Source organism: Acanthopagrus latus, chromosome 21 (assembly GCF_904848185.1).
Source record: "Acanthopagrus latus isolate v.2019 chromosome 21, fAcaLat1.1, whole genome shotgun sequence".
Lineage (NCBI taxonomy): Eukaryota > Metazoa > Chordata > Actinopteri > Spariformes > Sparidae > Acanthopagrus > Acanthopagrus latus.
The window spans coordinates 5,395,732-5,419,714 of record NC_051059.1 but is presented as its reverse complement, the minus strand read 5'-3'; the positions used below and the strand labels follow the sequence as shown (position 1 = coordinate 5,419,714).

At 42.7% G+C, this 23,983-nt stretch overlaps 1 protein-coding gene across 12 annotated transcripts in view; it reads right to left on the bottom strand.

Annotated features, from left to right (window-relative positions):
• Positions 1 to 23,983, bottom strand: part of rnf220a (ring finger protein 220a) — a 156,215-nt gene that overhangs the window by 89,544 nt on the left and 42,688 nt on the right. The window lies entirely within an intron of this gene.

The following is a 23,983-nucleotide window of genomic DNA, read 5'->3' as shown; positions in this document are numbered from 1 at the left end:
CCACCAGCAAGCGAGTCACAAACACAAACTGCCAGCTTGTGTTTGAATTGAAGTCCAAGTGCAGTGAGGCATCTAATTCACCTTAATAGTATATTCTGTATACAAACCAACTTTTGGGAGATAGGGCTAAAAAAGAAAGGAGAAAAAAAAGCCACAGATTGAATAGAAGATGCTGATTGAATACAAATCCATAGGTAATGACATCAGTGTTTCACGTTGAAAACGGGAACCATCTATCAAAGTCAGGGCTGAGGAGGACGCCTCTTCACTCTTCAATGTAACTCTTTGACGGGAACTACATGGTAATGCATAACGATTGCTTGAATGTGATTATCTTCCAGAGGGGAGAAAAATGGCCATCTATTTTCAGAGTGTTTGAGAGTGTTTGAGTGTGTGTAACAAAGTCAACCCAGACACTTATGTACAAACCTCTCCTCTTCCACAAAGGAAGAGCTCCTACATAAGCATACAAAGACACCCAGTAGCTGACTGCTTCAGGAGGTATTGACCTCTCAGTCAATCAGCAGACAAGTGTGGTCATTCAGTCGGTTGTGTTAATGCGTGTGTGTGCAGGTGCTTGAATGCATGTCACAAGCATGTATTTGTGTGTGAGGGCAAATGTACTTTACATGTCTATGCTGCTACAACAAAAAACAGTTGTATCAGAGATCAACCTAAAGTGCTTTGGTTGGCTTGATACTCCATTGTCTACTACCACTACTTTAAAAAGAGAATTTAGTGAAGTCGCACTGCTCCTCACTGTCGACCCGCCCTTATTTACTTTTGATCACCGGGGGGGCGAACACAGTCTCACTCTTCAGCTGCCGCAGTTTCTGTGTGTTCATTCGTAAGAGACTGGAGGTGATTACCTCAAGTTAGCAGGTCAAAGCTAAGCTAACAGGGCACACTGGGAGCAGAGAGAAGCAGCTAGTCCGCTCTCGTCAAGGTTTCAATAATACACCTGTCGATGTCTCTGAAACTCACCCGTTAACACATTTTGGTCTTCCAGGGAGTTATGCACTGTGACTATTTTGTGGTAGACAACAACTGGGTGCTGTTAAGGCTGCGACTTCCTGACACGACTCCAGGAAGTCACTGTACCCAGCTGCAGTTTAACAAGAAATAAATCTCTCTAAAACCACAACTTCTCATTTTTACATTTCTGTTTGTGTAGAAATTAAACAAACAAGATAAAACGTGTCGACGAGTGTGCTTCAGAGGCACTGGTAGCAGTAGTTTGAACTTTGGACACCACCAAACTAGCCATTTCCCCCATTTTCTTCGGTCTTTAATTTCTGACTCTAAACTAAATGCCGAGTAATAACGACTTTGTCATCTCACCCTTGGAAACGTGATATTGCTGCTACAAAGTCAGAAATAATCAGGTTGAATTGATTGTTTTAGGGCCAACACTGAAAAAGTCAGGGACAAAGTTGTAGTGAAACACATATTTTAAGTGATATCTTACCTGCATGCATGGCTATTATTATGAGCACACATTTTCCCAAATAATTCCGATTTGATGAGGAGCACCACTGCCGCAGCAGCAGAGCAAACATCCAAAAATGTGACACTTCAATGACGACTAAATATTTAATCAGTGGCAGTTATTTTCTGCGGTGTTATGCCTCCATCTGGGCAGCAGCCGAGAACAAGTGTGTGTGTGTGTGTGTGTATGTGTGTGTGTGTTTTTTTCTGTGACCTCAAAATGAAGGTTTAAAAGAAAGACTCACTGCATTCCTCTGTGTTTCTCACTCACACACACACACACACACACACACACACACACACACACTCAGTTCCTGCGCTTATGCTGGCATCATTACTACGATGTGGCAATATGCAAAGACCATATGGTCAATCTTGTGAATGCCAAGATATCATCGATAATGATTACGGCAATGATGATGTGTGTATGAGAGGGAAACACAGAGGGTGGGGCTCATTGCATGAGTCATGGTGTAGCGTGTAGGGTGTGTAGGTGCAAGGCTCAAAACAGTTTCTCCACATTTTGCTGGTGTATGTAATGTCCATGTGTTCCATTTATTTAAAGGGGATTATGTGGGAAATATGCGTTCATTTCGAGGGTGTCAGAGTCGTTTTGGCACACAGTATGTGCATATTATGAATCAAAAGATTTTTTTTTTCCATCTTTGACTCTAAAAGCATCCAGTTTGCGGCTGCGGCATGGATTTTCTTTGATTTATGACAAATAAGAGACAAAAAGGAGGGACTTACCTGGGGAAGAGATGTTGTATTGAAGGAGGCCGAGGCACATCGAAAACACAGAGAGAGAGAGAGACAATATTAGGAACATTACTAAGCAACATATGGCCTGTGTTTCCACGTTCAGCCTCTCTGAAACCATGTAATGATCTTTATATGAAAAAGGACTTATTTCATAGCACCGCAAGATGACCGTAAATCCAAAGTCACATTATTCTCCACCACAGTAATTATGTGAATAGCATGCATGTCAACAGTTATATGCAATGTCCTATTTGAGTGTGTGTGTGTGTGTGTGTGTGTGTGTGTGTGTGTGTGTGTGTGTGTGTGTGTGTGTGTGTCTGTGTGTGCGTGTGCGTGTGCGAGAGGGCGTACAGATTTTTAATGCCACCCAGCAACACACGAAAACCTTGTTAAATTCAAGTTGGGAACAGACGTACTCTCCACGCGACCACAACCTCCCTCCTCCCTCTGTGCCTCCCTCTCCCTCCATCCCTCCCCCCTCCCTCCTTACAGTGGTGTAAACACAGATTGTTAGGTTAGGGGTTAAAAGTGTTGTGCTTAGATTCTCTCAGCACTAATCTGATTTCTCCTCTCTTTGCGCGTCTATATTTATTTGGTTTTGTCAACACTCACGTCTCTCTCTCTCTCTCTCTCTCTCTTTCTCCCTCTCTCCCTATCTCTCTCTCTGCTCTGCCAGTGTATTGATCGTTGCTAATGGATTGGCTCTGATTCCGGAGACGTCTAACATGCTTTCCTATCCTCTTATTTTCACCCGGGGAAATCAATGAGGAAAGGCCTGCAAATTTAGACAGGATCAGGTTTTAAGGAATCTACAGTGAGACACAGCCCACCGGAGTGTGAGGAGAGGGAGAGAAATAGAGTGTGTGTGTGTGTGTATGTGCGTGTGTGTGTGGTTTGGTATTATGGTGAAGTGCGAGCTGCACTTGGATGACAGGTGAATATGAGCAGGGTCCGGTCCGTCACAATGTGTTTTTAACACCCATCTTTCCCTTTTAATACCTTCATTGTAGGTTTAAACTTCTGCTGATGGATTTATATGATACATGACACACATGTGGATACAGCACATCGAAACAAAGATGCTGTTTTTTTATGATTGCGCTTCTCTACAGGTCTTTGCATCATTTTATCATTCAAAAGACGAGCAGAAATCTTTGCATGCTGACACACTGTTGTTAATGCTTTATCACCAGGTTGAAAAAAATCTTTCTTGCATCTCAGAAAGTCAAAGGAAGAAATCTTCCTAAACACTGTCCGTAGTTTCAATTTTTAAACTTAAACACAATGTTCACATCAGCTCCAAGACGTTCAACAGAACGTGAATTCAGGGTACATTGTATATCACAGATGTATGCAAGTTATAAAAGTGTCTACAACTTGATTTTATACGATTTTAGCCCAAACTGTAACCCTGTATTTATTCAGATGTACAAGTCTGAGGTACAAAACTTTTTTTAGATTGAAACTCATTGCACTCACTCATTTCACTTACATTTGTCTGATGTAAATCAGATAACTTTGCATATTCAGATTTTGGATCTAAAACACACCATATTAAAATGCTGATATTTTTGTACATTTATATAATAATCCAGAAACATAATATACAACAATATAATCCTCTGATGGAGGGCCATACAATGACTTCTTCAACTTGATAATATTTTAAACACATTATAGTACACTGAAGCGCTAATAGGGGCTTTGCACTTTTACTTTGTGATTGCAAGACCAACATCCCTTGCTATTTGCAGTACTTTATGTTGAGGTATTGCTGAATACTTTGTCCAATACACACACGTCATAATGACGACAAAAAGGCAAAGCATTTGGATCGCAGTTTAAGATTTCTGACCTCGTATTGACTGCAAGGTCCCACATGTCCACATGCTCTGCAACTACGAATAGCAGTTTAACATTAATTGATGAATAGATCATATACACTGATGTACAATACAACTTCCCTGTCTCTGTCAGTGTCTCTCTTCCTCAAATGTCCTTTTTTGGTGCTAATTTGAAAACAAAACATGAGTGAGTGATCTTGGAAAACTCCTTTGACCTTCATTCACTGTGTGGTTAAAATTTGCTGATACGTAACTGCACAAATAAACATGCACACACACATACACACACACACACACACACACACACACACACACACACACACACACACATTCAGTTCAAAGGGATGAACATAGACAGAGACAGAGGTCCCCACTGCTGCTCAAACAACGGATGGAGCTGTGTAAAATCTGAGAAGGCAATCAATGACCAATGAGAAATGTGACTGTGTGTGTGTGCGTGTGTGTGTGTGTGTGTGTGTGTGTGTGTGTGACACATGCAGGGGGCAGAAGGGCCCAGCAGGTTTGAAACTCTATCCCGGGGCCAGATCATTTATAAATGGGAGGATATTGATGACTTCGGTGTGTGTGTGCGTGTGCAGGGGGGCGGTTTGCGCCCGAGTGTGTGCGCGTGTGTGTAGGTGGGAAGATATCAATGTGCTCCCTGCCTCTTCACACAGCAGAGCAAATTGGAGAAGTTGTCAGGAGTCACAACATGAGGGGCCAGCCGGGGGACGAAAGAGAGCTGCAGGCAGGATGGCGCTGAGCTGATGGCTTAATACGATGAAGGCCCGGGGCATGATGGGATGTGTTCGGAGGCGAAAAGGAATAGGTGTTTGATTTTAATTAGTGTTCTGAAATCTTCTCCTTAAGATAAGTGAAAAAGTCTGTAAGTTGGGTGTCATATTTGAAGTTCTTTAAAGACGAAGAACTGAATTTTGTCATAGTTTTCTGCCAATACATATACAGATGATGATGATGAAGTAAATGAATACGAGAATTAACAGAAAGGTAAATGTGTCACATTTTTTGACATTTTAAACATTTATTTAAACATGTGTTGCAAATCATTGGCATATTAATCAATTAACTGAGTCAATAATTTATAGATTTTTTTTTTAATTTTATTTTTTTTTATTTTTGGTCCTTAACTGCTGTGATGCTCACCTGTGGGAGTGCTTTGATGGATCCATCATGACTTGGCTCCTAACTTTGAGCACGCCTTACGATGTGATACGCAGTAGGACTTTATTCTAAGGATGCTACAAGTGCAGAGGAACAGATCAGATTGCAATTGACTTTAACCCCTCAAGAACAGAGCAATGGGCTCTAAAGAGATTTTCTCTCCTCTCCACAAAAGAGTGGTGTTTAAAGCCTTTCAAAGAGCCGTAACCTACAGTTTGTTTTTCCAGCCGACTGAGCCTTTCTATCCTCCGTGTGGACGAAGGATCTGTTTGTACCTGGTGATTCCAATTAAAGTCTAATTGTATGTGATTAGCCGCAAAAGTTGCAAAGGCAAACCAGCCAGCCAATCAGAAATGAGGATTCTCCGTGGCCATAGGGTAATTATAATAGTATAAATAACTAAAGTATGGTATAACAGTTATGATTGACAGATATCCAAACTGACACTTTTGTTCCAGTGGTCGACAGTGGATGCAGGGGATGGATGAATGAAATAGGGGGTAAAAGATGGGGGGGTGCTTCTCGGCCCAAACTCCTCCCTCTCCTGAGAGCAGCTTTTACCCACCACCCCCTTTTACCCCCTACACTTTCACTCTCCCACACACAGCAGCAGAGTGGCTGCTGCTTTGTCCTCTTACACAAACATTCCCACAGAAAAGAGGCAGAAAACTATTTACCCCCCTTTTTTACTTACTATCCCCCCCAGCCCACCCCCCACCCCCTCAGAGGTTGCATTGGGGCAAAAAAGGGTATCCCGCCTCACTTTCTCTCCTCCCTACTTTCCCTCCCCCCGATTTCACACACCCGCACACACACACGTACAGGCACACACGGACAGGAACATAGGCGCACATACAAACTGAACCCACCCGGTCAACAGCTGTACATGAGGTGACAAATTGGGGTCTTTGTCTGCTTAAAGGGGGGTGGGGGAACCCCTACTTTGCACACACATGCACACACACACACACACACACACACACACACACACACACACACACACACACACACACACACAGACACACACACATTGAGCCATCCACCCCTATTGTAGGCAAGTTCCATTGCATGCCAGACAATGCACATTGCCCCCGATGTTTAAGAGGAGAAATATGGTGCTGCCTTTGTGGGAGGTAGAGAGCTTCAGTTCATTGAGGGAGTGATATAGAGACAGACAGATTAACAGGGAGAAAGACAGAGAGTGCATAAGACAGAAAGAGAGATTGAGAGGAAGAGAGGAGGGAGAGATGGATCAGCCATTCATGAGGAATGGTTGGAAATGATAACAAAAAAAACAATGAAACAGTTAAAATATAGCACAAAAAGCGGTTTGAAGAATGAGGAGGAATGTGGCCACAAGGACAGTAATATAAGTTTACTATCCTAAACTGGCGTTAATTACCTTTAATTAAACATTTTCTACACATACATTCAGTGCATTAAACTGCTGGCATCCAGGCCTCAGATAAGTGAATTAAGTCGATGTGGGGAAGGGGGTTATGATGCTGGTAGAGACAGGAATTTAAACTTGACTCACATTTTGCTGTTACTATGGCGGGTTCTGTTACAAATGAGTCTCGACAAACCTCATAAAGACACCCAGAATAGACCCAGCGTCTCACCACACTGATTATTACATCACCAGCTTCCCAGTGAAACATGCACACACACGCGGTCAAAAGCGTACTTCTACAAATGCCACTGATATTATTGGGACTTTCACAGCTTTTTGCTCCATTTACTGCTAATGCTGCTATTATGGCTGTTAATAAGCTCCTCTTTATTAGGTTTCCATTCAAAAAAAAAAATCCATAAGCTTTGAAGGGACACCAAGCCAGTTCAACATTTAGTAAAATAACACTACGTTCCACTTCATCTCAGGAAATATGCTTGGCTTTACAGCTAAAAAGTTAAATGAGAAGATTAATGCCACCTCATATCTGTCCGTTTATATTAAAATACAGTTAGAACACTGTTAGCTTAGCTTAGCTGAGCACAGATTGGAATTAGGAGGAAAAGCTAGTCTGGCTACTCTTTTTAGGAAATCTGGCCAAGAAGCAGAACACATCATTTTGCAATTTGTTTCGTGTGCAGTCAGAAAAGTTGTATCATGTTGAGTGAGCTTTAGAAGGGCCACTCAGCCAGGCTAGCTCTTTCTGCATGTTTCCAGTTTTTAAGCTAAGCTAAAATAAACACATAAACTGCTGGATGTGGCTAAGTATTCAGTGTAAAGACATAAGAATGTTTTAATTCTCATCTAACATTGGACAAGAAAAAAAAAATCACTCATTTCACTCATTGCATAAAATAATTTAAATGAAAAAAAACCCCCCAAACACTCACATTAATAATGTAGTGATTTATAAATAATCTATTTTAAATCCATTGATCAACATCTTCGCAGCTAAACAATTATGTCCAAAAACTCAGTGAGGCTGGTGATGGACCCCTTATACCGGACACACACACACACACACACACACACACACACACACACACACACACACACACACACGCATATACATATACATACCCAGTGGTGGTGGGCTGACCCTCGGGGTGAAAGAGCTAAGCGTTTGACAGACTCCACCTCTTAACTTGTTAACTTGCTAATTAGACCTCACAGTCACTTCATGTGACCGGACAATAGACTGCTGGCTGAGCAGGCTGTGACGCACACACACACATATACACACACACAAACACACACTAACCCTAAAAGCTAACAACCCCCCATACACTCTACCGATGTGACCACCTGACCCCTCTTGCTTTCCAAAGCATAGTGTGTGTGTTTGCCTTTGTGTGTGTGTGTGCGTGCGTGCGTGTGCATGTGTGTGTATGTACGTGGTAGGAGGGTTGGTGATTTGGGGTCCAGTTGTGTGTGGGGTCCTGTTGCCACGGGAACAGGGGGAAGGAGGCAGGACAGATATATAGGGTGAAGGATGTTGGTCCCCCTCTCTTTACTCCTATATGTCTCTCTCCCTCTCTCTCCCCCTGTCTCCTTTATACACACAACTAAAGCCACCAGAAAAGAAATAGAGGCAGGGATAATGCTTATGTGTGTGTGTGTGTGTGTGTGTGTGTGTGTGTGTGTGTGTGTGTGTGCATGGTGTTTGCCCAGTGGTCTCCAGATCGGGGCTAAACGGGGTTAAACATCTATCCATGTTAGAGTCCCGTTCTCTGAGTTCTGTCATTAGCCTGCAGCTTAGAGAGCTATTACTGACACAGCTGCTGCTGCTCGCTGGGTAAACACACACACTCTCTCTCTCTCACACACACACACGCACTCGGTGGTATAGCAAGCTGCCCACAGGGATTGTGTGTGCTGTCTGTTTGTGGAATAAGGATGCCAAATATCACAAGGCTAAAACCGTGAACGTCCAACTGGCATCCAATTGCTGGTTTTGTTCATGTGTGTATGGGTATGTGTTGGTGTCACTGAGTGCAGCAACGAAGGCATTAACCAACCCTGTAATAAAGCATTTATCTGCTGCATTTTGCATTGGACTGAATGTTGAGCTGAAACAGTGATGTAACTGATAAGTCAGTCATCTAAAGATTAACCAGCAACAATTTTAATCATTTTTTCAACTTAAAATCTATCAAAACTGAATATGTTTGGGATGGTTACTTGGCCAATACAGGTGATTTTATTACATCAATATGGATGTGGGGAAATTGTAAAAAAAAAAAGTGTCATGTGAACTGTTAATGAAAACATGTGGTAATCAATAATGTAAAATAATCATAACGTGCAGCCCTATTTTGCAGCAATGTAAAAAAAAGAAGGATAAAAGATAGTGAAAAAGAAATAAAAAAACAAATCAACAAATATCTGTTGAAAGAATATAGATGCAGCAATACCATTAACTATCCAATGTACCACGACAGTCAGGGGCCCCATGACTGTGTGCTTATGAGGTTTAAATACTTTTATTGTGAAGTTGTAAAGGAACTTGCAACATGAATGTAAAATATAAACTACTGTAAAGTGGATTTTTTATATCATCTTGATGCCACTTAAAACCTGGTGCTGGTCGGTATCAATCCAGTATATGACCACTGGTTGTTTTCTGTCTTCTGGCCAAATATTGAATTTGCCACTTGTAGTCTGCTGAGCTCTCTGTGCTGTGGAGGGTCCACAGGGGCTCAACGACGATTTTTTTTTTTTTTGCCACAGGGCCCCAAACAGGTGAATCCATCCATTTTTTGAAAAGCTAGAAACTAAAAATAGTAATGGCAAAAATGGCACTACAGCTCAGGTCATGCATGTCAACGGCGAGGTCATGCAGCTCACCCTCCTGTCTGGGGCAACCTGCAGACATTTTACTGGAAATAACTGGATAAAAAACACATGAGAATGAGAGTCGGCCTCACATGAGGTGTTTGTAGCTCCCTTTAGCCTCGTGGCATCTGGGAGCGCTGTGGGGAGTCTGTGTGTTAAATAAATGACTGGGGAGTTTAGCCCATGTGCTAACCATGTTAGAATAACATGAGCAGCCCTGGCCCTGCCGGGCAGCGCTCAAGCCTATCGCGGTGCTCTTCCGCTGGGTCGCCTCCCCCGGGTGAAGCCCAGGCTCCACCCGGGGCCTTGTATATTTTTCCCTGGCTGCCTCTTTATTTTCCCTCGGCTGAAACCAGTCAGATCAAAGAGCGCCTTAACCTTCCGTCCTCTCCATCCCTTCATCCAGACCGACCCTGCCGGCTTTTTTCTTTTTTTTTTTTTTTCTAGAGCCACCAAGGTTGAGAGAGGAAGAATGGATGCCGAAGAAGGTGTAAAGTGTTTGTCTACTCATCTGAAACAATCGGCTGTACCTCTGAGGGCTCTGAGTTTTACGACTGCAGGAGAGAAGGATGAGAAAGACAGAAAGAGAGGGAGAGGACAAGAGAATGGAGAGAGAGGAAAAACAGGTCAGGCCTGCTGTCATTTCCAGGAGCTCAGTCAGTTGTGATACCATGGGAACGAAGAGCGATAATCATCCAAAGGCTACATTCTTTGTGGAAGTTCAGTGTTTGCTAAAGGGCTTGGCTGGACTTCATTTCACCGAGCATTTCAACTTCATTTATAAAGGACAATTTGAACTGAAATATCCTATTTGTGAATGGTATGGATGTCTTAAATGATACAATGTGTGTGTTTTTTGTACGCACTTGTGAGGGTGTGTGTGTGTGTGCACGTGTGTCCTCATTTGTCCTCCCGCCGAGCCCTCATCGCAGACAGTAGCCATTTTCAGCTTATAGGGCCCTTCATCAAAGCTTCAAACCCACCCATGGTCTGCCCGCTTGTTACACACTCTCTTTAGCATGTGTGTGTGCGCCCACGTGTGTGTCTGTGCGGCTGCCAAGCTAACGAGGCACTAGGTATTGTTACAGGGACTCACTCCAACCGCACCATGAGCAAGCCATTACACCAATAAGCCTGCATCATTTCCAAAGAATCCAATTAAATTTCGGTCTTACAGCGCTGCACTCTGAAAACACAGATTTTCTCCATTGAGAATGAGCAAACACACACACTATGCAGCGCACGCGCACACACAAATGTCTCAGACACGCTGCAGTCATCTTTACCTCGGTTTCCCTCTCTTGCTTGCATTTTGTGTGTGTGTGTGTGTGTGTGTGTGTGTTCCAACGAGGGGCAGAATAAACCACGCATCCAGCTGTCCATGTACATGATATCTCTGTATTTGTGGTAAGGAACCTGCATGGCTCCCTCTCTCTCTGCACCTGTTGGTCTGTGTCGATCATCCTTTCCCTGTCTTTGTCTGTCTCTTCAGAAGTGTTCGATATCTTCTTTTTTCTTCTCTCCTTTTCACCTTCTTCCTTCCACCAGCTTGTCTCTGTCTCCCCTCTTCTATCCCTCCCTCCTTTCCTCTCCACCGATTCTGGCTGGCATCTGTTAAGCCGCTAAACAGAAAGTGTGTATACGTGTGTGTGTGTGTGTGTGTGTGTGTGTGTGTGTGTGTGTGTGTGTGTGTGTGTGCGTGCGCGTGCGCGTGTGTGTGTATGTGTTGGTCTTGCTGGGTTGGATTTGAACAAGCCCATGCCTGTTCTGCCCCGGTGGCCTATGAAATGAGAAAGGCAGCCACTGTGCTGCAGACCTCCACTGATAAATCTACCAGGGTTACCCCTTCATGTGTGCATCTGCATGGGCGTGTATGTGTGTGTGCGTGCAAGTCAAACACGCGTGTTTGCATATGTGTAAGCGCACATGCATGTAATGTGCGCGCACGTATGTGTGAGCAGTGATGATCTGTGTTTGCGTCTTCGGCTCCGTGACGCCAGAATAGAGATTTGGAGAGATTTGATTTCACACACCCCAAAGCCAAATGTGTGTATGAGTGTGTACTGTATATGCGTGTATGCGTGTGTGTGCGTGCACCACGTGGTGTAATCTCCCATCATTGCCTTAAATGCATGACATTAAAACACCAGCCAGTCGATTCTTCTTCAGACATTTGGCGTTTTTTTCTCCTTCATGTCGTTTGTCTCATTTTAATCCGTGTGCGCATATTTGTCTCGGGAGAACTGGAGGTCATGTTACCAATCTATGGAGCACTCAAAGACAGGGTAGAGCGAGGTGTACCGAGTTAAAGCCAGTAAGAGAGAGAGGGGGGCATACAAAGAGCACTCAAAGCCTGGGGTTACCTTGCTTATGACAGAGAGGTCAGATATTGAAGAGGTGAAGTCAATACAACACACCATTTAGAAGCCATATTCATCTGGAGATTGGAGTTTGAGGTGGTGAAGAGGTGAAAGAAAGAGAAAAAGACAGTAAGAAAGTAAGAAAGAAAGAAAGTAAGAAAGAAAGAAAGAAAGAAAGAAAGAAAGAGCATTTTATGGCACTAGATTTAATAGGTTTAGTGAGATTAGGGTGGGCTTTTAAGTTTGAGGATCAGCATATAGGATTTTACAAGGTAAGTATACAGCACTGTGCAGGTTTAAGTTACTATAATTCCAGCATTTTAAGACAAAAGTCCTTTTGAAATACACAGTTCCATGATGAGTGGTTAAATGCAATCTAGTTATAAGGCTCACACTGCATGACTGACAGCTTCAGAACATCTACTAAACTGATGTTATGATAAGCTTGTTTTTCAAGAGTTGTCAAGGAAGGACTTCCAATCTGAGTAGGATTATCAATTTAAGGTATAGCATCTTAGCATATACAACTGATAAGACTTCCTTCTTTTATTCACATTCAGATTATCTCTTTTTTTTAAGATTGTTTGGGTTTTGGACTTTTGGCTGATTAAAGAAGCAATCTGAAGACGCCACTTTGGGCTGTGGGGAGTTTCAATGACCATTTTTCAAAATGTTTTGAAATGTTATATACATGTATCATTTATTATTATTTCACAGTCATGATTTTCCATGTTTTCTATTTGGTCATATGTAGATTCTGAAAGTGTGAGTTGTCAGCCAACAGCAAACTGTGCTTCTTTGGTTCCCGCCCAATGTGTGATCAACTAGGACCGCTTGTTTCAACTGCCCAAAAACTTGGAGGCATTAGACAATAAGTGTTTGTCTCCAGGCGTTTTCCATTTGCATTTATCCCTGCATTATAAAGTAATGTGCCACTGTGTATAATTCATGCAAGTGCCTTGACACCTTCTGAAAGCCATTCTGCGATTCTCTGAATGATGTTCAACGAGCATGTGACATCTTTGTGCAGCATATTGACCCGCTGTTTACAGACAAACAGGTCTTGCAGCGGGTCTTAAAGTGTGTGGCTGTTACAGCACTTTAACATCACTGGAGCAGCTCCACTGCCGCATGAGGAATGCCACAACCACCCTGACTCTCACCAAGGGGCTCGTTCGACAAAGCAAATATTGTTACACACACACACAGAGGCACGCACAAACACATCTATGTAAGCACGCGTCTACACAAGTACACACTATAATAATTCATGCGCAGAGGCATAGCCCTCTTGCATCTTTAGTGCATGCACACGCACAGCACCACACAAGGGTGATGGAGGTCGTTGAGGCATTTTTTATGAGCAAGGGCCTGTTCCTTGTCTACCATATTTCACCTCTTTAGTGTGCGTGTGTGTGTATGTGTGTGTGTAGCAACACCGAAAATAAGCAGCCCGAGACATTATCTTCAAGCCATGACAGCTGTAATTGTGGAGCATATTAAAATGGGTGCAGGGTGACACCTCTAACCACCTTCTATTAAGAAACACACACTCTCACACCGCACCCCTCCCCTTCAGATCGCTCTCTCTTTCTCTCTCAAACACACACACAAAGGTGGATTCATTGTGGTCAAACAAGGAAATGAGCATCTTCAAGCCCGTCAAAGCTGAGTGCTTTGAGGACGGCCAGCCTCGCTAATGTCTACATGTTGATGTCTTGATTATACATGTCAAATTCTATATATGTCGTTAGTCTTCAATGGACAGGTCTGCCTGGTAAGAAAAAGGCGAAAAAAAAAAGAAACCTTTTACACAGAAAAGAGATAGAAGGAAGCAGCGCCGCCAGTCCCAGCCTCTGGGTCTTTTGGCTGTTGTCCCATACGCTTAAGTTTTTCGTCATTCTCGTTTTGACCCCATTACACATTATAGACCTTATGGGTGAAAGAGTTTTCAGAGTTGTACTTTTCAAATCAATGCTAAGGGGTCCCAAGAACTCCACTGCAGACACCCGAAGTCTGTCCAAATTGCAAGTCGATGGCACTCCTGTGTCGCACATTGGTTTTTATTGGTTTGAATTCAGTTAACTAGTAAAGACTGAAGCACATTACAATAATGGCACAAAGAGTCATGCTCTGATTCAAGTTTGAGATACACAACTAATGCGGGAGCTCCCACTTTCCTCAGATTTTATTGTGGTCTGGTTTTATTTCATCAAGTCTTTTTCTTTCAAATAATGGAAGTCAAATAAGCAATTTTGAAAGAATGGATTGTGTTAACTTTGTTAACTTCTTATTAGGTTGCACGAAAATAATCTTGACATTATTGTCAGTAAAAACAAGATCTCTGTGCGTATGTATACGTATGCATGTGCTGACAGTCAACACGAGAAATGAGAATCTGCATTTGCAGACTTGAGTATGTCATTTTGGGCTTTAATAAATTTCAGGATCAGTAATTCTGCTGTAGCTCAGGCTTGGATCTGGTAAAGAGATTTAATCCACGAAGGACTGGGTTAAGAAAGAGTTAAAGACAGGCTTAAGACAGATCAGGTTAAGACAGATTCGAGGGAAGAATGATCGGAAATCAGGTTTGGAACGATTCAAACAAGGAAAGGTTCAGTTAAGACAGAGCTGAGTTAAGAAGGATCACGTTAAGATGGAGTCGGGAAGGACTGGGTGAAGACAGAGTCAAGTCAAGAAGGATCAGGTGAAGAAGGATTGGGTTAGGAAAGTTAAGAAAAATCGGGTATAAAAAAGTTAAGACGGATCAGGTTAAGAAAGAGTCAAGTTGAGAATGATTGTGCTAAGAGGGAGTCATATCAATCTATTGAGATAAAGAAGAATTGGAATCACAAATATTCCTGGTGGCTTTTGTCCCGTATTGAAATTTTAATGGCCTCAGCGGGGCTAAAAGTAAAGCTTGAAACTAAAAGATTACCTGTATGATGCCAATTGCAGGCTATTTTTGGTCTAGAGGTCACACTTTGAGTCTTAAGCGAAGAGAATTTACATGGGTACAACGAGCCCATCCGTCTAGATTTCACTTTTTCTTTCTAGTTCTTCTCGTTTATACATAAACACTCACCCAGTCCCACATACACACACAGGAGGTACCATCGATACAGCAGTAATCTGTGCAGCCGATAAGCTCAGGCTTTGGTTGTGAACAAAGGCGAGGGCAGCATGGCCGTTATAGATCCTCCCTCTCCTCTGTTCTCGCTAAATCACTTCACCTTTCAGGATCACACACACACACACACACACACACACACACACACACACACACACACACACACACACACACACACACACACACACACACACACACACACACACACACACACACACACACACACACACACACAGGAATCAAGGCACACACAGACACATACTGTAGGAACGCATGCATACACATACACACACACACACACACACACACACTGATGCACCGAGAGATTTAACATGGACAAGTGGGCACTTGGTAAAAGAATTCAATTGGCCTCCCTCTCTCTCCCTTTCTCTCTCCGGGTCTCTCTGCCTCTCAGGGTGTCACAGGACATGCCAGGCCTTAATGCCTTCCAATCTTCTCCCCAACACACACTGTCGCCTTTCATTTAAAGGCCCGCTGACAGGAATGACCAACATCTCCACTCCTCCAGCCCTCCTACTCCCCTCTCTCTCTCTCTCTCTCTCTCTCTCTCTCTCGCCGTCTGTCTCTCCCTTTCTCACAGCTCGTTAGACCTCTTTCTCTCTGTTACTTAGACCATCTGCCTTTCTCCATCAATCACTCAAATTATGTCTTTGGATGTATCGGGGGCCCATATTAGCCTTTGTTTAGCATCTTTTATTACTGTCTTTCTTTTTTTCCTTTGGAAAATCATCCCTCTCTCCTTTCTTCATTTTACCATCCCTTTTTTTTTTCCTCTTCATTCTTTCCTCTTTCTGTTCCTGCGTTGCTGAAATCAAATCTAATGCCCCCTTTCAGCGTGGTCTATGTCTGGCTCATCCACCCTCCCTACTCTCCCACAGTGTCCTCTCCTCTCTAACAGCTTTCTATCTATTTGTCTCCGTGTCAGTGTTCAGCACCTCACACCGCCACTTTAGCTCCTCTCCCCATTGTGCTTTCCCTGCCTGCCACGCTGGGTTTTCAATTGACCAACAAGAGTAAACACCGGTTGCCGAGCATCAATCACATCACACACACCGGCAGAGAGAGTGAGAGAGAGTCTCCAATTTCACTGTTGTGCTTTTTTTTTTTTCTCTCCACCAATTTTGCACAGAATATGGTCAGAACAACCTACCAAGAGATAATACCCCAGGTGACGCGTGTGTGTGTGTGTGTGTGTGTGTGTGTGTGTGTGTGTGTGTGTGTGTGTGTGTGTCTGTATGTATGTGTGATTACAAATTGACTAGCTCTTAAATGATTCCTATGAAACGCTGCCTTTGCTACACACAATTATACACTGAACTATATCATCATCATTAAAAACAGAGGCCGACATATTTGAAATGCAGCATGTACTTAAAGAGCTGCTTTCATACCAAAAAGAGAAAAAAGAGCAAGAGGCTAAAAGGCCAAAACACAGTGGTTTATGACATGATAATGAAAGATTTTCACAGTTATCATGGTAGCAATCATTTCTTTCAACATGTTGAAATCACTGTTATACAATTGGACTGATGTTATTATTTAAGTGTATATATGCATGTATCTCATTCTTCTAAAATGCATGTTTATAGCTATCACATCTCATTAATAAAGACATTTCACTATTGTTAGCTTGGAGATCTACTGTGGCAGTAATGACACAGACTGAAGAAAATGACAGCTAAAGTTTACCCCAAACCCCAAACCAGCTGGCTGTTGGGTAGATTTGTTTTATGAAAGATGCCAGCAAAGAAACACAGTGCATTAAAAAAAGCACATGGTGTTGGCAAGTAAAATGGTGTCGGCAAGTAAAATGTTGGCCAAACTCATGAAAAGGATGTTGCTGGAAACCACATTTACATTTACCAGCAGACAGTTTGGAATTAAAGGGAGAACTACACAATGAGCTGCCTTAAAAGTGACTGAACGGGAGCGCCACCCAACCCTATGACTACTGAAAGGTGAATAAAAGTGCAACACTCCTTTAGAGATAACTCAGTCAGCATGAGGGTGACACAGAGAAAAGAGTGGGAGAAAAAAAACAAAAAAAAAAACGAGGAGCTACAATTGTCTGCTGCAATCAAAACACAGCAGAGAGGTGTTTCTGTCACACTCAAACAGCCTCACACACACACACACACACAGAGTCACACAGTCACACAGACACTGGACTGAAGTGCAGCTTAGAGGAGCCTTGTTAAAGCACCTAACTGAGCAGCATAACATGATGATTTGCTGTTGGTGAGTTCACTCTTATCTACTCGCCCCCCCGCACACTCCCTCGCTTATTCACAAACACACACATACGCACACGCGCAAATATACAAGCACACGTGGACACACTGTAGTTGTACTGCAATAAGGAATTATTCCTTCATTATTATTGCCCCCTCGATCCATTCTGCACCCTTTTGCCCTGCCAAACCTCATTTTCACATACATATACATGTATTAGTGTGTATATCTCTGTGTGTGTGTGTCTGTGTGTGTGTGTGTGAGAGAGAGAGAGAGAGAGCGATACATTTGTGGTTTGTACGTGTGTGTTCTCCCCCAAGCAGTAAATCAGCACTGTGTTAATTGGAAGGAACAACAGCAACACTTTGGCAGTATATAATGTTTTATGTTTGTTTCTTTATTACCATCTTTAATGTTCGTGTGCGTTTGTAGGTGTGTTTACACGCACGTGTGTGTTTTCCACCAGTGTGTATATGTACTGCACTATGATCCTAATGAGACACCGTAGATGAGAGGGGACTGGAAATGCGCAGAGGAACAAGAGCATGATAAGCTTCTTAACGATGATCACTCAGTGTGTGTGAGTATGACAGTGTGTACGTGTGTGAGATGCAGATATGTGTGTGTGTGTGTGTGTGTGTGTGTGTGTGTCTCATTCTCTCGAGGCTCTCCACTCACAGGCGGAACACAATCAACGCAGCTCTCATTTGCAATCAGTAATTAGAATGCTAATTAGCCCCTGGGAGCTAACGGGAACTAGTGTATTACAAGGGCTTGATTAGGACTCCTCTATTCCTAAGGGAGGGATTTACACCTGCACGCTATTGGCTCAAACACCTGTCAGTCATGACCCCTCATCCAGTGGGGTGTGATTATGACTGAATCTGAATGAATTAGTCACTGGGATAACTCTTCCTGAGAAGCAGCTAACTACAAACTGCTCGCAAAAAACTTGAGACACAGAATCGTGATACAAGATGCTTCTCAGTAGTTAAAGGGACACGCCACCAAAATCTATCATTCGCGTATCAAATACTCATCCTACTTAGTATTAAAGGTGGCTCTAAAATGTTTGCAACTTGCTTATTTGCATAAGACAACAGCTGTGGTCAGGTTGAATTCAAATCGGTTGCAAACGCATCGGCAATGTTCACAGACACATTTTCAAAGTGCTTCTGAGAGCCCTGAGTCAGCTAAGCTACGTACGCCATGCTCCATGTGCTTCCAATGTGTCCTCATTTATAACTGACTGAAGAGGTCAATTGCAACTACAACACTATACTTTATTAGGGTTAGCAAATAAAACTACTTGATTACAGGATATGTAGGTGACATAGCTTAAGTAAGTTACGTCAGACTTTGTCTCATACTTTGTCTGCCGATCTCCCTCTTTTGTTGCCAGCTTATTGTAAAAATAAATATCAGTCATGCTAAGATACATGCACAGACAACCTATACAGTCATTTTCCTGGTGAAGATGGGCTTGTACAGTGTGCTTCATGTGAAGCAATGGTTGCTTTTTGATGATTTTGGTATGTTTCAAACTTGGAGGTGAGTATACAGTATCTTCATGATTTTGCTTGCTTGTACCACCAACTAGGCAGGTTCAGTGGTATTTCTAGGGAAAATGTTTCCCTACGCTTTTATGCTATCATTGGGAGAAACACTGTACACTATTTATAGGAGACATTACGTTCAATGATACTTTTTCTATTTTGATATGGAATGACTCAGAATTTCATTTGCTGTGCACAACCGTGTTGAAGATCCATGTCTATTTCTATACTAACACATATCATTAGTGTATGAGGGTTCAGACTCTTTCATTTACCTGTGTCCCTCTTCATCTATTTATATTCTCCACTCTCTGGCTTTCCATCCTCTAACAGGAGAGTCAAACACTGTGTTGTCTGTGCTGCTTAGACCGCCTGTGCCGCTGAAGCCATTTGGCTAACCACTGACTGCTCAGGTCCATTCTCCTGTCTCATTTAACATAAGATTGAGTTGATAACAGCCGGAAGGTCATTAGACCAGCTCTGGATTGTGTCTCCAGGTACTCCCCACTGTCTAATCTAAATGGACACTGAGAAATGGCGATGGACTTAACCAAAGCTTCTGTAACTTCTTCATTCTGGGACTGAAAGTGGGTAAATTTAGAGTCACCCCGGGACCGAGACTCATTAAAGCACACGGCCGCTGTAAAAAAATACGAGCTTAAAGCTGCAGTTATGGATACAATAGCACATAGTATAACTACTGCAAGAAAATATTTGTTTGTAATGATGTTCAACAAATAGTCAAGCAACAGTGTTACAACCTGCAAGAAAACACAATATGAAGTTGAACCAGGCTCAACCTTTTCCAAAACGCGAAGTCAGTGGACATTAATGTTGATACATTTGTGATGTAAGTTTTGTGCTGTTCACATGTAATTGCTCCAAATGGACTACCTAGATTGTACTAGTAGCCTCTAAATTGGTAAATGTGGCATCGAAGTCTTACTCGCAGAGCTCCTTGGGTGTTTTTTTTTTTTTTTTTTTTTTAAACAAATATTTCAGCTTTTTAGAGAGTATGTGCATTCACTTCATTGCCAAAAGGGAAACGTCTTCATAGTGAATATTAAACTGGATCAAGTGGGCGAGCTTAGTTTAAAAGAAATGGGAACGAAGTTGAACGAGGTGCTGCGGGATGAGAAAGGTTTGATAACACTGGTTTATGCAAACAAGTATTGTTTCACTTCTGTGTCTTTACTATCTTTTTTTGTCACGGGCTATAAACACATATCTTATCATAGTCATAGCTGATGCAAGAAAACATACATATATTTGAGTAACGAGAAATGGAAAATTAAGAATTCATATCAGCAAACAGGGAAACTCAACGATTCTCGCTATCTCAAGTGCTTTTCTGATATCTGGGCCCTTGTCATTCTGCTTACTCCCGAAGCCTTGTTGATATTCTGCTCTCTTTGTGTACTACTGACTCCAGTGACCGTCATCATACACACACACACACACACACACACACACACACACACACACACACACACACACACACACAGAGACAGACACACACAGACACGCTGACAGTGTGAAGCGTGACTATCATATCAGGTCTAATTTTCTCCTCCATTCGGCCAGCAACCTTAGACACTGGTATGATACACACTCATGGTGCATACATAGTCGAATTTGCTCACACACTTTGCTCACATGCATGGAGACCCACACACACACGTACACACACACACACACACACACACACACACACACACAAAGGCGCTACTCCCTTTCTCTTGCTGTGAGACAGATGTAAGTGGGGTGTCATTGTGGGGTGAACAGACAGAGTGCAGGGTGATGAAGAGCAGTGTTAAAACCTTATCTGCGGGTGTGTGTGTGTTCATGTGTGTGCTTGAGCTTGATACTTTGCTTTGTGCCTCCAGGCCGTACTAACTGCGGCATGAACCTGCACTTGTGAACCATACATTATATGCTGCTAATAACACACACACACACACACACACACACACACACACACACACACACACACACACACACTTATCCAGATGCATCGCCAGCCTATTCATTATTTGCATTGGGACTCTTCAATATTTCAGCAGACCCTTCTAATCCTATTACTGTGACTCTCAAAAGTGTGTGTTCATGCGTGTGTGTGTGTCTGTGTGTGTCTGTGTGTGTCCGTGCATATTAGCAAGCTACACTGACTGTATTGGAGAGCACGGGAGAGGGCTGCTTGAGATAGCGAGAAGGGAAATCAATCTTGGCAGAGGTAAAGAGAAAATGAGAGAATAAAGACAGCGGTGATAAAAGGCTATAGGGAAAGAGAACGGAGAGAAGGAGAAGAAGAGAAAGAGAGGTAAGGAAAGAAAAAACAAAGAGAGATAGATTGGGGTCTTTACGATGGGCATCTTTTGAGGATGAGAGAGGGTGGGAACCCCTATTGACTGGTACAAACGGCTTAGCAGTGTGCTTGTTTTGTGTGTGCGAGTGTGTGTGTCCTGCATGTCCACAGCTGGGGAATAGCTGTGAAATCATCCTAGCAACCAAATAACAGTCCAGCGAGGTTTGCATATGCTGGAAAACCACTGGAAAGTAACACGTTTAATCATGTCTAGTGCTAAAATATCTCTTGAGTCAGCAAAAAGTTTTTGAAAAGTATTGAAGTGATTTGTATAGTAAAAATACTGCGTTTTCGGGGTATGCTTTGGGGTATATGGTCCTGATTTGAAGTTGAAAGAAGGTGCAAACAAATGCAGCCATCCTGAGGAATTCAGTGGGAGGGGTGGGTCGTGATGACAGGGATAGGAGGGTGACCACCAGCACACCTACTTCCACTGAAACGTCCTCCTGCTTCCCTCATAAAATCTGCAAGTTTATGTGTGTGTGTCTATGTTACTAATTACGGTGCAGAACCAGACAAACACCTGTCTGTCTAGGAGGCAGAAGACAGAACAACTGAGACACAGATGAGGAGTGTGAGGAAAGAAAGAAAGAAAGAAAGAAAGAAAGAAAGAAAGAAAGAAAGAAAGAAAGAAAGAAAGAAAGAAAGAAAGAAAGAAAGAAAGAAAGAAAGACACCTCAACTGTGTGTGTGTCTGTTTGTGTGGCAGACAAGCCACCTCTGTCCACCATTTCCAACCTGCTGTTACATATTTAATATCCTGCCAGTCCTGCATATAGACCCCTCATTATCTAAAAAGGGACACACACACACACACACACACACACACACACACACATCACAAATAGACATGCACTTCCACTCTTCGCATTTAAGGTCGTAAGAGGAAATGTCACCTTGGTCCCACCAGACGACAAGCGATCAGTAAAAACCTCTGACATGACTACTGCCACCCTGAGGAATTACAACCACTCTGTGTGTGTGTGTGTGTGTGTGTGTGTGTGTGTGTGCGTGCGTATGCGTGTGTGAGGAGGAAAGAGAGACAAAGAATAAGACAGAATGAGTGCCATTTGATTAAAAGAAACACAAACAGATAAAGAAAGAGGAGATGCTGGCAACAGTGTGTGTATGAAATTGTGTGTGTGTGTGTGTGTGTGTGATTTGCATTTCAGTGGTCACAGTAAAGTACTTGGGCAGTAAGACTCCTTATTTTTTCGTCGCCTCTGATGTTTGTGATCCACTAATTGGAGCTACTGAGGCGCTAATGTTAAGTCACTCTGAATAACAACATGAGCTTAACCTGCGAATGAGATGTGTGTGTGTGTGCGTGCGTGTGTGTGCGTGCGCAAATGAGTCAGTGTGTGTCCACTAAGAGCTATCATCATTAGGGGTGAGTGTGAGGCTAGCTGATTTCCCATTCAGTAGTGGCTGACTGATACTCTGTAACCCTGCACTGCTGAATGGCCCGGGACCGCTTTAACAGCCAGCCACACAAGTCGAGGCCATTTCTCATAGTGACTTCATAAAAGTCTGAACCCCCCCCACCCCAACCCCCACTTCACCCTTAATCTCACCACTCCCCTCCATCACTGCATTCCCTCCCTCCTATGAACTCACCATTGGGTGTTTTCAGTTTGTGTTTGAGTATGTGTGTGTGCGAAAGACGGAAATTCAACTTACCTGAGTCGACAAGATGGAGAAGGAGAAGACAGGCAGCCCGTGGCAAAGGAGAGAGAGCGGAGGGGGAAAGAGGAGAAAAAAAAGTTAGAACATGTTCAACCAGAAAAAGACCATTCAAAAACAATTCACAGGATGGAGTTAAAAAGTTGTTCTTGTTTTAGCTTGCTTTAAACTATAATTCAGAATATGAATAATAATACTAATGCTTGGATCATTTTTTTAATATCTTATTTTGGCCCTTTCAGAACAGGAAAACATCACCACAATGCAAAAATACGAGATTTGGTGTTTACGACGGGCAGCTTGGGCGAGATTTTCAACCCCACTTCAATTATCTTTGCCACATAAGTTTAGTTAACCTTGAGGTTTGTCACAAACCCCTGAGATCGTCTGATTGCTCATGTTTCCAGATGTTAGTAATTCGAGGAAGACTCAATAAAAATAACTGGTCAAAATGACAGAAATAAATCAGAAATGTAAATAATCTAGAGTCATTTAAAATCCTCAATGAAAACTCTAAATCTGTCTCCTCCACTAGAGTCATATATATTTATATATATGCAATTGTTGGCCTGCGTGCGAATGACCAGCTTTACCTTCTATTATCCAATAAGCTCGCTCCATTCTGTAGCTAATTGACTGGCTAATGCGGGAAGAGGGATCAGACCACCACAGAGTGAACAGCCTTTTGTTATGACAGGAACACAACACTCTCCATGTTGATGCGAGTCAAGTGGAGTGGCTTGTGTGTGTGTGTGTGTGTGTGTGTGTGTGTGTGTGTGTGTGTGCGTGTGTGTGTGAGAGAGAGAGAGAGAGAGAGAGAGAGAGAGAGAGAGAAGCAGTGCACTTCATTACAAAAAGCACAGAAAGAGGCTAATAAATGATTTCTTTTAGTTTGATATACTGCAGCTTGTGTTGCATATTTTACCTTAGCAGTCTCGTGTTCTCATGTATTTTATCCTGACATCTTTCACTACATTCGCTCTCAGGTTACACAGCGTACAGAAAGACTTTGACAGCAGTATTTCAGCAAAGTGGAAAACAAGACAAATGCGCAGCAGGGAGGACACACTACA